Raw genomic sequence first — 14081 nt, 5'->3', positions numbered from 1 at the left:
CTTTCCACGTTTCTACGCAGCAAAAGGAAAGAATCACTTCATTTTCTATTCGAGTCCAATTAGGTTTGTAGGTTTCCTGAGGGTTCTTCACTGTATGTTACTACTTACAACTATCATTTCCTCGTTTGACTCTTCTTTCTTTTTTTCAAAAATGGAAGAAAGGTTGAGTGTGTTGCCTCACTGATTGTGGTTGAAATTCGAAGAAAAAACAAAAGTAAATTTGATTAGAGAGAAAAGTGCTCCTCCAATACAAACAGACGCACTTTCGGACAAAAGACATTACTAGTGCGACGAACAACTATTTACAATGGTTACGGCGATTCAGAATCTAACCAAATGTGAAATACATTACATCGTAAGTTTTCTCCAAGAGCTCTGCGGGTATTCAGAAAACACTTATTCCCGTTTATAGAAGTCTCTTGCTGGACAACACTTCCACGATATTCAATGGATCAATAACGAAGTTGAAATGTGGTTCCAGCAGCAGATGCCAGACTTCTATGACTGCAATACTGAAGCTTCTACCTTTACTCAGTAACGGAAGAAGAATTTTGATAATGTGGATGCATTTTGAAGGTGCATTAAACAGAGTAAAACAAAATTTATGCAGGGGTAAAAGTAAGAGGGGAACACGGGGAATGGCGTCCCCCAATTTTGTAAAATATTACAATGAGAAAAGATAGGCAAGGTGACGATGTGACGTCATACGTCCCCCGGCGACATCATGCGTCCTCCTACCTTTTCATATTCACTTTTATCCCTGCGTTTATGCCCATATTCTTGAGTACGACGGAGTGTTATATATATATATATATATATATATATATATATATATATATATATATATATATATATATACAAAGTTCGTTCAGAAAGTAATTTCTGTTTGGTAATAAAAAAAATAAATCGAGTACAGATAAATAAAGCAATGTATTACACAAAAATCAATAATAATACCATGTTCAATTCTCGATTGAACCACAACCCTTCTTTCAAGTGTAAACCAAGTAGTGGTTCGGATGTCACTTTAAGCGAAAGTCTTCTCCTTAATAACCTAAGTGTTACATAAGGATCTTAAGCGTAATCATACGAAACGAAACCAAATTGTATATTTCTGCTTGCTTGAATGCTTGTTGTTTTATAAAGAAACTAAGGTTGCTTAAATATATTGATAGAAATTGGCAAAAATTATCGAGTGCCTACGTAGCTTCCAACATTAGCTTGGATTGTACTTTGTTTTAATTTTATTTAATTAAAACAATAATTAAAACAATAATAAATTGTTTTAATAATTTAATATCTCAGTTTTAGCGTACTGATTATATGTTGACCTTAAAATTCTACATGCAAATACATTTAAAGTAATAACAGGATTTTCCCAATGGCTAAGGCGGGAGTTTCCCGATTTATATATAATTCTGTATAATGGTTTCATTTGTGCAACTGTTTATCTTTTTGTCCTTCTGAAATGACTCTTGACAATTATATTAAAAAGTATGTAAAGATCAGTACAACGTATTATTTATCAAGAGTCCTTCGTGAGTGAGTCGGCAGACTCATTGCATTTGTGGCCAATTAGTCCCGGTTTCGAGTCCAAATGGAGAGCAATTTCTCTCTGATGTGAGCCGAGAAGCGTTTGGATTCCACTTTAAGCTTATGCGATCCCAGTGGCGTATACTGGTTTGATGACTTGGCTACCACTAACCTTTACAACACCTGTACCTTAATAATAATAATAATAATAATAATAATAATAATAATAATAATAATAATAATAATAATAATAATAATAATTCCTAGACAATTTTCAGATATGCTCTGACTTTATGATTGGTCCAAAGTAGGTAAACGATAAGCCTTGACAGCAGTGAACACGGAATCCTTTGGCGCGGTGTCAGAAGTGTTAAGGATCGTCAACAGCACGGTCTCTTGTACTCGCGAAAAAGCATGCAATGTTTTCTTTCACGTTTATAAGTGAAGAAAACGTGAAATATACCGTGACAAAATACATTGCATCACACGTTATTCCGAAAACACATACACACACACACAAAACATGGAACTGCCGGTTCCTAACACTTCCGACTTCTCTCCGAAGCAGTGGATGTTGATTGTTGTCAATGCTTACCTCCTGCTTACTTTGGACCCTACTAATAAATCAGAGTATAGGCCTATCTGAAAACTGTATTGAGAGCATATTTGAGAATTATACTCTGTACAGAATACCTTGCACACTCATTGAAAATTGATGTACCATACATTTTTGGATTGTGTATGCCTGACTTCCTTTACGCGGATAAGGATCACCATTCACAGTTTCTGGAATTCGAAATAGAGCCTGTTGAAATTTAGCTTTATCGCGATTTTGAACAGTCCTAACTCTGAAACTATTGATTAATAAAATGATTAAATTAAAATAAGTAGAATTAGGTATGGCAAATGATTCACACCAACCCGTATCCCGGGTTGTTTCATTAAAGCATGAGAGGTAGATTCTAATTTCTTCCTTATAGAAGTAAGTAAAAGAACCCTAATTTACCTTAAGATGCTCGGCACAATATTTATTTCCACTATGTACACAATGAGATTAATTGCACAATACAATTTAGAATAAGATTTAAGTCAGGAGACCAATTACTATAGCTCAGAATGTATTTTTTAGCTGAGTTTTACTAGAGGTAGTTGAACTTAAAGGTGATGGTAGAGTCCTCTCATCCACAGTTCTTGGTTTTGACCTTTCCACATGGCTCATTCCAATTACCCTCAACGTCTAGGCTTTATCTGTCCTTTCCCTTCTCTTTTTTTCCGTCCCCTTATATTCCCAATTTTATCAGTCTTTTAATTTGACATTAAAGATTTGATGACTTTTTTTTTCTTTTTTTTTTTTTACAAAAAAGTTTCATTACCTTCTATCACGTTACAACACGCTATATACTTTTCGCAATAGGTCCGTATGAACTTTTTTTTTTTTTTTTTTTCATATTTTGATCGTGAGGAATCATCTCTCACAGTTTGTCGGTATAGTTCATTAACACCCTGTATAAATGATATTGTAACCATTCAATTCTTATTTTCGCTTCAAGTAAATTAAGCTACATGATGGGAGTCGTACGATGACATAGCCAAAAGAATTTTAATGTTATGAATAAAAGTGTAGTTGGTTACACGCATGGAGTTGATGTTTAAGTGGTTTAAGAAATTTTCTGTTAATTTCAAATTCGTAAATAATAAGAGTTGGAACATATAATTTAGCGTTCCTACTTAATACGGAAAAAAATAAGAACTTTATTTTGCAGTAGACTTGTTTTATTATTTGGCGAGTCACAGTGTCTCTTATTACTCGCAAGGACGACAAGAGAAGTAAATACTCCTCGAAACAGGAACGTCATTGGGGGAAGGGTAGGGGACCAATTACCTTCTAAGGCCGAGCCTCCATTGCTTCCGAATGCGATTGCGAATGCGAATGCGAATTTCCCAGCACGTGTAAATAAATTGGAGTGCCTCGACTAGTTCCGACCTGCGAAATGCGAAAACCGACGAAAAGATGCGAATGCGAACGATCCCAACATGCTGGGATTGTTCATCCGAATTCGTGCGAATAGAGAATCGTCTGCAGAGGAATTGAGCGCTATGTGAGAGAAAAAAGTTTGTTTTGCGTGAAAGCAGATGACGTTGTGAGGTGTGGAGTTAAAAAAATAAATGTAAAATAAAAATAAAGATGGAAATAGATGTTCATGCTTTAATAAATTGTGATTTGATAATTGGAACCAAGCTAATCCAGATTACACAAACGACACTTCGTGAACAAATTATGGGCAGATGTAAGCAAGGAACTTTGAGTGGAAGACATGTATATTTTCTTTTGTTTTGTCTTTAAAATATGAAGATTTAATACACGAGCCAACATTTTATTCAATTTATATTTCGTTTTTTTTTTTTCCTCAAATAATGATTTTACGAATACATGTAATTACTGTATTGACAAATATGTTTGAAATAACAAAAACGAGTTTCTTTACTCATGGAGAAATTTTCTTAGAAAGTACCTTACTTCTGTAATATCTAATTTCATTTTGTTAATTTATTTTAAAGTGAAAATAGTAGCGGTTACCACGGAAGCATAATAATAACGGAAGCGACATTCACTTTATTTTGCACACAAAGGATATTAATATATATTATTGTTATTTAGGTTCTCAAGACTTTAAAGTACGAATTTTCAAGCAAAAATATTTCACATTGAAGCTTTGAAAGAGACATTCCAACCTGATTCGCATTCACAAAACTTCGGATGTATTAGAGGCACATGAATTCGCAGTTCGCATTCGCATTCGCAATCGCATTCGGAAGCAATGGAGGAAGTTTGATAGATATGAGTCATCCTTTTAATAACTTACTTTCTAAGTCGCAAGTTTTGCAAACTATAATAAATGTGCCTTGGATCAAGTACTCCTTTTAAAACAACTGGAACTGCTCGATACAGTTCTCTTATAAGAGAAAGAAATGAAAGAAAGTTACTTTAGTTTTCATAAGTCACCTTCAGAGTTTTTGATATTTTTATAACAAAAAAAGAAGTGTATCGCAAAAGTATACTTGAAAAGACATTTGCATGATGATTGTTTCCAGAAAAAAATCATGATCAATACAATGACGATTTTTTAAAACTCAAACATTAACAACTATTTTAAGGTTAAAAAGAAATATAAAGAAATGTTATGTAAGACGTCTAACTTTTTTTTTCAAAGTTCACATATGAACTATCTTAGCGAATAAATAGACAAAAGTGGCGTTATTGAAAACTAAAGTGGGTTTTCGATAAAAATGAAAAAGAACAGACTGTCAGTTACTCATCTCTAGTTATGACAAAACAACTTGCTTATATTGCTTTTTAAGTGTATTGGTTACATAGTACACACATTGGATAACTTTGCCTTAAATTCAGATATAATTACGTTTATAAGTGCTACTTTTAAATCTAGTTCAGGTTGAATACTTCTTGCATTGTAGTTGTGGAAAAAATCTGTAGTTACATGATCTTCATATCTACAAACTGTTTTTTGTAGTGACCAATTTGTGTGAACAGTGACTTGAAAAAAGTGATGATAAGAAGTACTAGGCTAATATATGTACTAGTTAAAATATTTTTTCCTGTATTCAAGCACTTGTTTTTGTCAACACATACGCAATGTTATCAATCATAACAATTGGTCAACGAGTTCTTTCTTTTAGACTATATCCTTAAATTCTATCTGTTTATTCCCGTTCCTTTTCTCCTCATACACTTTTTTCAATTTCAATTTATTTTCTTTTTCTTTGTCGTTCATTCTATTTCATCATATTCTTACCTGTTTACTATCGTTCATTCTCACTCATTTTTACTATATATTAATATTTCTTCTAACTCCTCGTATTCTTCATTTAAGTATTGTTTTCATTCTTTAATATTGTTCATTCTCACTTCTTGTGACTATTTATTTGTGTTTTTGTTTGTTTGTTCTCATTCCTCGTCTTCTTCATTCACGTTTGTTTTATTTTCTTATTTTGTTTATTTTGTTTATTCTCATTCTTTGTTACTATTTATTTGTGTGTGTTTTAACTCCTCGTGTTGCTTACTCAGTTTTGTTTTCATTTTCCTATATTGTCTATTCACATTCGTTGTCACATGACGTACAGTGTCTAGTTCTGATTGTTCATATTACTAGCATATTGTTCAACCCTATTTAGTCTCACTTCTTGTACTTGTTTATTATACAGTATTATAGTCTTGGGTCGTTCTTTTAAATCCTCTTGAACATGGGTGTCGATAACCAAAGTGAGCTCACAACCTACAAACAGAGCAATGAAAAACGTGTAAGGGAAGTGAGATTTCAGAAACCTCTTAGCAACGAGGACCTAGTAGCTTTTACTCGAAAGCAGTCACAAGAATGTGAATGGGAACGTGAACACCAAGCTGTTAATTATGAGAATCTTTCACAAGAATGTGAATGGGAATGTGAACACAGAGCTGTTAATTATGAGAATCAAAATGAAGATGTGACAGACAGCGATAGCAAATGCATTGTAACTTTCTGTGATGGTGTTGTAGCTTCTGTCAGAGAGGTAAGTGAAAGTGAATAACTTTACATTTTAGTAATTGAAGGATTCAGAATCAGAGTAGGCTACCTTCATTGAAGACCAGAATTATGATAATAGTATCTCCTTACTGTGTTCTAACATGTCTATAACTTGTATAAAAGTCTCGAATATCCAGGAACATTCCCTGTAAATACTGTGTGCAAAATTTAAGGGCGAAAGTACGTTCAGCATGCTGTTACTCCCAAGTGGCTTAGATTGGTGAAACTAAAAACACACATAGAAAGTAGTGCTACAATATGATAAAAGAAACAACGAAAGAGACACGAAATTAGAACACAGAAGCACTTAAATTGAAAGCAATGCGACTCTTGATGTCTCGCTGACATTACAGAAGGAATGAAATGATCCTTAAAAGGATGTCTGATCACCACGTATAGTGCTCTTTTACTGTTCACAAAGTTGGTAATAAGTTGTTGTGATATGGAATTCCATTATTATACTAGCAATGTTTATAATTGTTTGAATGTCCTTGGTGCATCTTGGTGTGCTGCGAAACGTATCACTATAGCATCCTATACGTGCTTGATGGGATTGGACGGAGTCGCAACCAGGTCAGTCCATTCGCTGAATATCTTCTCATTTCAAGAGCTCCACAACCTGCTGTTCAATGCGAACGCGCATCATCATTCATGAAAAAGACGTTCGTGTCGACTATATATCTGAAACGACATGTGGCCGTCGAGCAAACAGACTACTCCCAAGCAGTCGACGTGCCACTGTGGAGCGTAAGATTGTTGAACAGTAATTGCACCCAATGTTTGGCTTCGGTTTCTTCTTGGCTATTTCACAATGTAGCGGTCGTTCTGTGCTGTAGTTGACCGTGGTTGACTACCACCAGCATTGTTAGTGGTGCGCAGCATTGTCTCATATAGAGGAGAAAGCGAACACCAAACTCCTTATCACACTCGTCACAATATCATTCTTCCAGTTTCCCGATGATTGTTCTTGTTAGGAAGGGGGAAAAGACACTCAAATGTTGTCTCCGGATCATGTTGTTGTGGGGGAAAATAACTATCAGAAGTCATCTTAACAGCTGACTGACACATATTGTCTCGTCCATTTGATTCAATTGCTTCGTATTGGGGAAGCAGAAACATTCGGGGCTACGGCCACTCTGGTTTCACAGGAAAAACGTCTTGTTCCTGAGCACCTGCGAGTGATCTCTGGCAACATTCCATCGGATTTTCACTTATTTCCATCTACTACGCAATATTTTACATTAAGTTTTCTACATTGTCCTTAAGTTTTACACACCAGTGAATATTAAGATATTATTATTTCCAGACCACATATTCACTATATAAAGGAATCTCCAAAAACATTTTCTGCTAACATATTAGGATATGACGAGTCCAAGGGGCATATATTAACTACATAAGAATGAATTCTAAAGCTTTAACTTCTTCATTTTATATTATATATATTGACACCGATTGACAAAATAGATGACACTGGAAAACTATACGGAATGGAAATTAACGTCGAAAAATCGAAAGTTATGATAATATTCCATGCAAACGCGCCTTACACGTTAGAATAGAACAGAGAGAACTTGAAGAGGTCAATAATTTCAAGTATTTGGAAGAAGTATTTCAAGTATTTCGACGAAATGAGCTTAATGCACCAAAGAGATCAGATCAAGAATTGCTATAACCATCAACAAGAAAAGGTCACTCTTAATTAGCTTAATATTGGATTAAGAAAGAATTTGGTCAAGTGCTATATATGGAGTATTAGACAGTATGGTTCGGAGACTTGGATATTAAGGAAGTTAGAGAAGAAATATTTAGAGAGCTTCAAAATGTGGTGTTAAAGGAAGATGGAAAAGATAAAATGGACACACACACACAGAGAGAGAAAGTAACAAACGAAGATGTTTTAAAACGGATAGAAGAGAAGAAGACGCTTCTAGCCTCCATCCTCGTCGAAAGAAAAATTGGATTGGAAACATCTTGGGAAGAAATTGTCTTCTTTATACCACCATAGAAGAAAGATGGAAGGAAAGCGAGGAATAGGAAGAAGAAGAACACAACTGATCGATGATTTGAAGAATATAAGGAAATGTTGGGAGTTAAAACAGGAAGCTGAAGATCGAGAAACATGGAAGAAGCATGTCGAGGCCTAAACCTAAATAAGTAAAAAATAAATAAATAAATAAATAAATAAATAGCCTCTTTAGTTCCAGGACCTGCCAAAAGATAGAATACTTAATAAATATAAAGTTAACCAAGAAAGTTCTGTCACTTTTTCACCCATAACTTTCGAACATGGATATGTCACCTAAGACGTACCTGGAAGATCAAAAATAGTCTCCATCAGCACCGACGATCTTCTAGCAATGTTCTAGAAGACTATGGATTACATCGCGGTAGAATTTGGTGGGCCGTGAAGTGAAGAAGGTATCAAATGCATTTCCACTTCTACTAGGGATTTGAACTGTCGTTTTTTAAGGTGATTATCCAAGGAATGGAGCAGGTGGTAATCGGACGGTGCAATAGTGTTTCCCATCCAAGTCGTGGAACGGGAGGACCTTCTGGTACATGTGCTGATTTCGACTGTTTTGGAACCGATTCATGGGATGCTAACCAATGATGACGGCGCCGTAGAGCTATGTACAGAACCCACTTCTCATCACATGTCAACACGCTGTCTAGAAATGCCTCCTTCCTCAGACAAAACAGTAAAGAAACACAGGTGTCTGCTCGCGTTGCCTTCTGGCCCGGAGTCAAATCATGTGGAAGCCATCGACTCAACTTGTAGTGCTTCCCAAGTTGATGGAGGTGCTGCAGAATGGTTTCTCCACTCACATTGAATGTTAGCCCCAGTTCCTCACATGTCTGGCCACTGTTCACCTCAATTGCTGCCTGAAGATCTTCATTTTGTACATGTGTTGGTCTTCCGGTAGGTGGTGCGTCTTCGAGTGTTTCGTCACTGTCCTTAAACTTATTAAACTACCGCTGCACTGTCCTCATAGTTATGACACCCTCACTAAAGGCCTGGCATACCTTCCGCCCCGCTGCAGCGGCGTTTAACTCCAGTTTCAACTCGTACATCATACTCGTCCTTATGACGCTCTGTGGAGCTCCCATGTTCACTCTGTCCTTACGCACGTTCATGATGTAACTGAACTGCCACAACCAGGTAGTATGTTGGACATACCCACGTCAACAACTTGACCTTCGCCTTATCTCCATTCGCATTCGACTCACGGTGGGAGACAATAAAACACAGACCTCCACAAAAACCGACAGAACTTTCTTGGTTATCTTAATAATAATAATAATAATAATAATAATAATAATAATAATAATAATAATAATAATAATAATAATAATAATAATAATAATAATAATTGACTCACTCTAGTTTTCTACCCTCCAATAGTTCCTTTTCAGAATTCATCAACCGATACCCATATTGTATTTCGTGAATTGAACAACTAAATGAAAATCATTCGTTAATATTTCTTTGCTATCTTCGCTGTTTAAAGTACTACTTCTTTCAAATCATTTTATTATATTTAGTTCAGAGTTCAGGATAAAAACCTTGGCACAGTTTTTAATTATTCCTTTTTTTTCGTGAAAATTTAGAAATTGGTTTGCAATGTTTATTCTTATGGTATCCTCGATACAACTGTTAAATTGAGAATTTTTCCTCTAGGAAAAGCTTGAAAAATAAAGAGAAAATGAGTTTTCAAATATCAGGGATACCAACATCATTGTTATAATAGGTAACATAAACACTTCTAGACATTTCTTTAGCCTATATCAATTTTATTTTATTTGGAAGTGTGGTGTGAACTTACTGATCAAAGCTACTTCTAAGACGTCTAAATTGAGTACTGGTGAATATATTATTTTTATAGGAATTTCATGATATAATGGACCTTACCATACACGAACCAGGTTAAACTGCCCGCCATTTAAGACTATTTGTTGCAGCTTGTATTGAGACGCAATTAAATAAAAATCTTTACGATTATGTGCTTTATACTAAGAGAGGCAAATCAATGATAAACGTAAACGAAATGTCATGGAAAAATAAGTGGAGGAAAGCAAAAGAGATTTCGGAGGAAACCAAAGGACATTGTGTTGTCCACCACAATCTCAGTATGCTGGGGTCGAACCAGGAACGTGTGGCAGAAGAAATGAGCGCTCTATCATGTTTTACATGATATCCTTTAGTTGTAAATCTACTCGTACTATTATTTATTATTATTCAAGGAATATGATTACATTAACAGGACTAATAAATATTGAGCCAGTGAATACAGTGCAGATAGTTATACGAGATCACTTTAAAAACTTTTTTTTTTTTTTTTTTTTTTTTTGAGAAGACGCTGTCCCTTTTACAAAATTTAACTAAAGCCATGTGGGCTGTATGAGTACACACGCTATCTTTAAACTGCTAGATATACATTTTGTTGGTGTAACGTGGAACTCAAATTTTTCTCATCACCGAATATACGGAAAGTGACAACAAAACGGACATTTTTGAATACGACAAAATTGTCATTTCTTTTCATCATTAAAAGAAAATCATGAACACATTTATTATAAATTCCCATTGGTGGAATATGCACAAGCATAGAGATGCGAACGAACAAGAGATGATTCCGTCTCGTCCCGAAAAATGTATCTGTTTCTGTAGGAAGAGCTATCTTGTCTGGAATTTCCCCACGAAAATTATGCCCCGTTTTGTCTCGTGCACAATCATATACAAACGCTTCTATATATTCGAAAACTATGTTCTACAAATGATCACAGCTTCGCCGCTTACATTAACCAATTTGTAAACGAAAACAACCATAAAAAGTTCCAATATTCAATAAAATGTTTCTGATTTCGGATGTTTCTCTCACTTGAACAATGGTCTGTAGTTTTACTTCCATACACTTTACGATTAAGATACCCGAAGAAAAACACCACATACTGAGAAATTTACTGACCTGAGGATTACGAAGTATCACAATTCCTGGATATGAGACAGCAGTAGAAAACTTGGCTCATGTATTCTAATGAAATTCACGAAGAATCTGACATAGCACCATCTTGATGAAACCAAAATTACTCGCATTAAAGAGAATCGTGTACACGTTTTTGTGCAACGAATATGTTTGTTCTTGCTTGGCTGAGAAAGTCAGGTCCTATTATCCCCACTCCAGAGATAATACTCGCACTGTGACTCTTACCACGCATCTATGTAACAACCGTAGATGCACTTTGGAGAGATGGAGTGGGTCAGTGGGTCGGTGGGTCAGTAGGTCAAGTGGGTCAAGTTTTCTGAGTGGGTCAGTGGGTCGTGGGTCAACAGCATGTGACCCACTATGACCCACCACTCACCGTGACCCACTGCGACCCACCACCCACCATGACCCACTGTGACCCACCACCCACCGTGACACACTGCGACCCACCACCCACCATGACCCACTGTGACCCACCACCCACCGTGACCCACTGCGACCCACCACCCACCATGACCCACTGCGACCCACCGACTCAGTATGATCTACCGACCCTCTCTGCTCACTGCATTGTAGACAGTATCTTCTGAAGACTGGTAAATTTGCCTCCGTTTTACTTTCAAGACCTTCATTTCCCTTCCTTTTCCACTTGTTTCTGTCTGCTTACCTGAGGTGAGTATATCTAACCAAGTGAAAAAAGAACTTCAGGCACTTTTGGATATTGATATTTTTAATAGAAATAATAGCAATAGGACTTACACTACAACTTGGTTTTCGAGACCTGTGAGTTTTTAGAGCTAACTACTGGAAAAAAAATACATTTTTGAATCATTGTAATATATAAATTGTTATATAAAAAATTGAATTGTAGCTATGTGTACCTGATCATCACGGTCAAATTGCAAAGTCAAATGAAATTACTTTTGATATATAGTTAGGCCTTAATCGAAACTGGGATGTTATATTGCTTTCATTATAATTACCTAAGGGGGTAGTGAGGATCCGAATTTTTGCAAAAAAAAAAAAAAAAAAAGTATCTCGCAAGCCGTTAAACTTATGGAGCTGAAATTCAGTGTATTAACTCTTTATTGAAAATAAACAGAATGTGTCCTAGCATTTTTTTTTTACATTGCTAGCTGAGGCTAGCTACCTTTGAGAGGGTTACGCCCTCTTTTAGGGAAGTGATGTGAAGGAATTGAGGATTGTGAATCTCTGGTTGGTCTAAGTGCTTTATTGAATTTCTTCCATGGTAGGAATGGACTTAAGGAACTTTGCGTTCCTTAACATTAGGTGAAGAAAGAGACAAATACATATAGACAACATAAACATACATACATAGCTGTTATGAAAGATGAATATGAACAAAGATCAACAGTACAATACATGAGGAACACTATTTAGGTAACATATACAATAAACATAATCAGGAGAATAGAAACTAGGTGATAATAACGCAGTAGTATAGTAATACTGTATAATTAATGAGGATGAAGTATGAGATGAGGTGCAAGCACAGGACAACACATAGGAACATATTAGTGGACGAATGCAGTTATCTTCTTGCCTAGGGGGACTCTAGGCTATGATGAGAGACATGATGAACCCAAGTTAGTATGAGAAAATTACTGTGCATGAAATGATGGAAAAATGAGAGGTAAATGAACATGAGTGACGTAATCGTTCAGAAGCAAGAGTAAGGGATCATCAGGAGGAAGCGTGTAATGGTATAATGTAAATAGAAGAGATAATGACGTGTGAAGATACCGTGTGGGTGTGGGATGTAGGGCTATGTAGTGCATTGTATCGAAAAGTAGTGGATGTTGGGTTTGGAATCGGCGTCGTATGTAGGAGAGTCGAAGGGACTCAAGATGGTATTGCAAGGTAGGAAAAGTAGTGCGTTGATACAAGTCTTGTGTGGGGCTAGGTAATTTTATGCGAAATGCAATGCGGAGAGCATGACGTTCGAGAATAAGAAGTTTGTTGTAGAATCTGTCTGATGCTGCAATCCAAGCTGTGAAACCATAGGTGAGACTAGGACGGAGAAATACTTTATAGGTGTTTAAGACTGTGTGTGATTTGAGACCCCATGTCGTTCCTACGAGACGTTTAAGTAAGTTCAGACGATTATGCGCTTTGGTCACAACTGTTTTAAGATGTTGCGTCCAGGTAAGGTGTGTGTCGAATGTGATGCCTAGGTAGGTGACTGCCTTAGTAGCCCGTAGTGGAACCTGGTCCACGTGAAGAGATAGGCAACGGCGATTGCGGCGAACCTTAGTTGTTTTCTTTGGCGGTAGAAAGATGATAGCCTGTGTTTTTGTAGCGTTGATGGTGAGTTTCCACTTCCGGCACCAAAAGCTGAAATCTGTGATGGCTGTTTGTAGGATATTATTTATATGCTGGATGGATGTTCCTAGGGCGAGAAAAGCAGTATCATCTGCGTACTGGAAAGAATAGACTTGTTCGGGGAGACGTGGCATGTCAGCAACAAACAGAATGTACAACAGCGGGGAGAGGGCAGAACCCTGTGGAACTCCGGATAGTAAGAATATAGGATGAGAGAGATGTTCGTTGATGGCAACATAAGTAAGACGACCTGAGAGAAAGTTAAAGATAAGCCGGATGTATGATGTAGGAAGCTGGAGCCTGATTAGTTTATGAATAAGTCCGAGATGCCACACTTTGTCGAACGCTTTCTCGAGATCGAATAGTACGAGACATGATGGTTTCACTCTGTTATAGTGTGTGGTGATAAGGCTTGTGAGTCGTAAGAGTTGATCGTTTATAGAGAAAGAAGGACGGAAACCTGCTTGAGTGAGAGGAATGATATTTCTTGTGTTGAGGTAGATATGAAGGCGTTTCACGAGAATGCGTTCAAGGATTTTACTGAATGTGCTTGTGAGTTGGATTGGCCTATAGGAAGAGATCTCATGAGGAGGCTTATGTGGTTTTGGAAACATGAGTGTTTTAGATGTTTTCCAAG

General features: G+C 36.5%; 1 protein-coding gene and 1 long non-coding RNA gene across 2 annotated transcripts in view; one reads left to right on the top strand and one right to left on the bottom strand.

The window, feature by feature from the left end:
- The window catches only part of LOC145680996 (uncharacterized), a 1339336-nt gene that overhangs the window by 1243591 nt on the left and 81664 nt on the right, over nt 1-14081 (top strand). The window lies entirely within an intron of this gene.
- LOC145680997 (uncharacterized) overlaps nt 1-14081 on the bottom strand; it is a 597524-nt gene that overhangs the window by 546436 nt on the left and 37007 nt on the right. The gene's annotated exons all lie outside the window — the stretch shown is intronic.

The sequence above is a fragment of the Thermobia domestica genome, chromosome 3 (genome assembly GCF_964235325.1).
Source record: "Thermobia domestica chromosome 3, izTheDome1.hap1.1, whole genome shotgun sequence".
In the NCBI taxonomy this organism is placed as follows: Eukaryota; Metazoa; Arthropoda; class Insecta; order Zygentoma; family Lepismatidae; genus Thermobia; species Thermobia domestica.
This window is presented reverse-complemented; position numbering and strand designations above follow the sequence as displayed.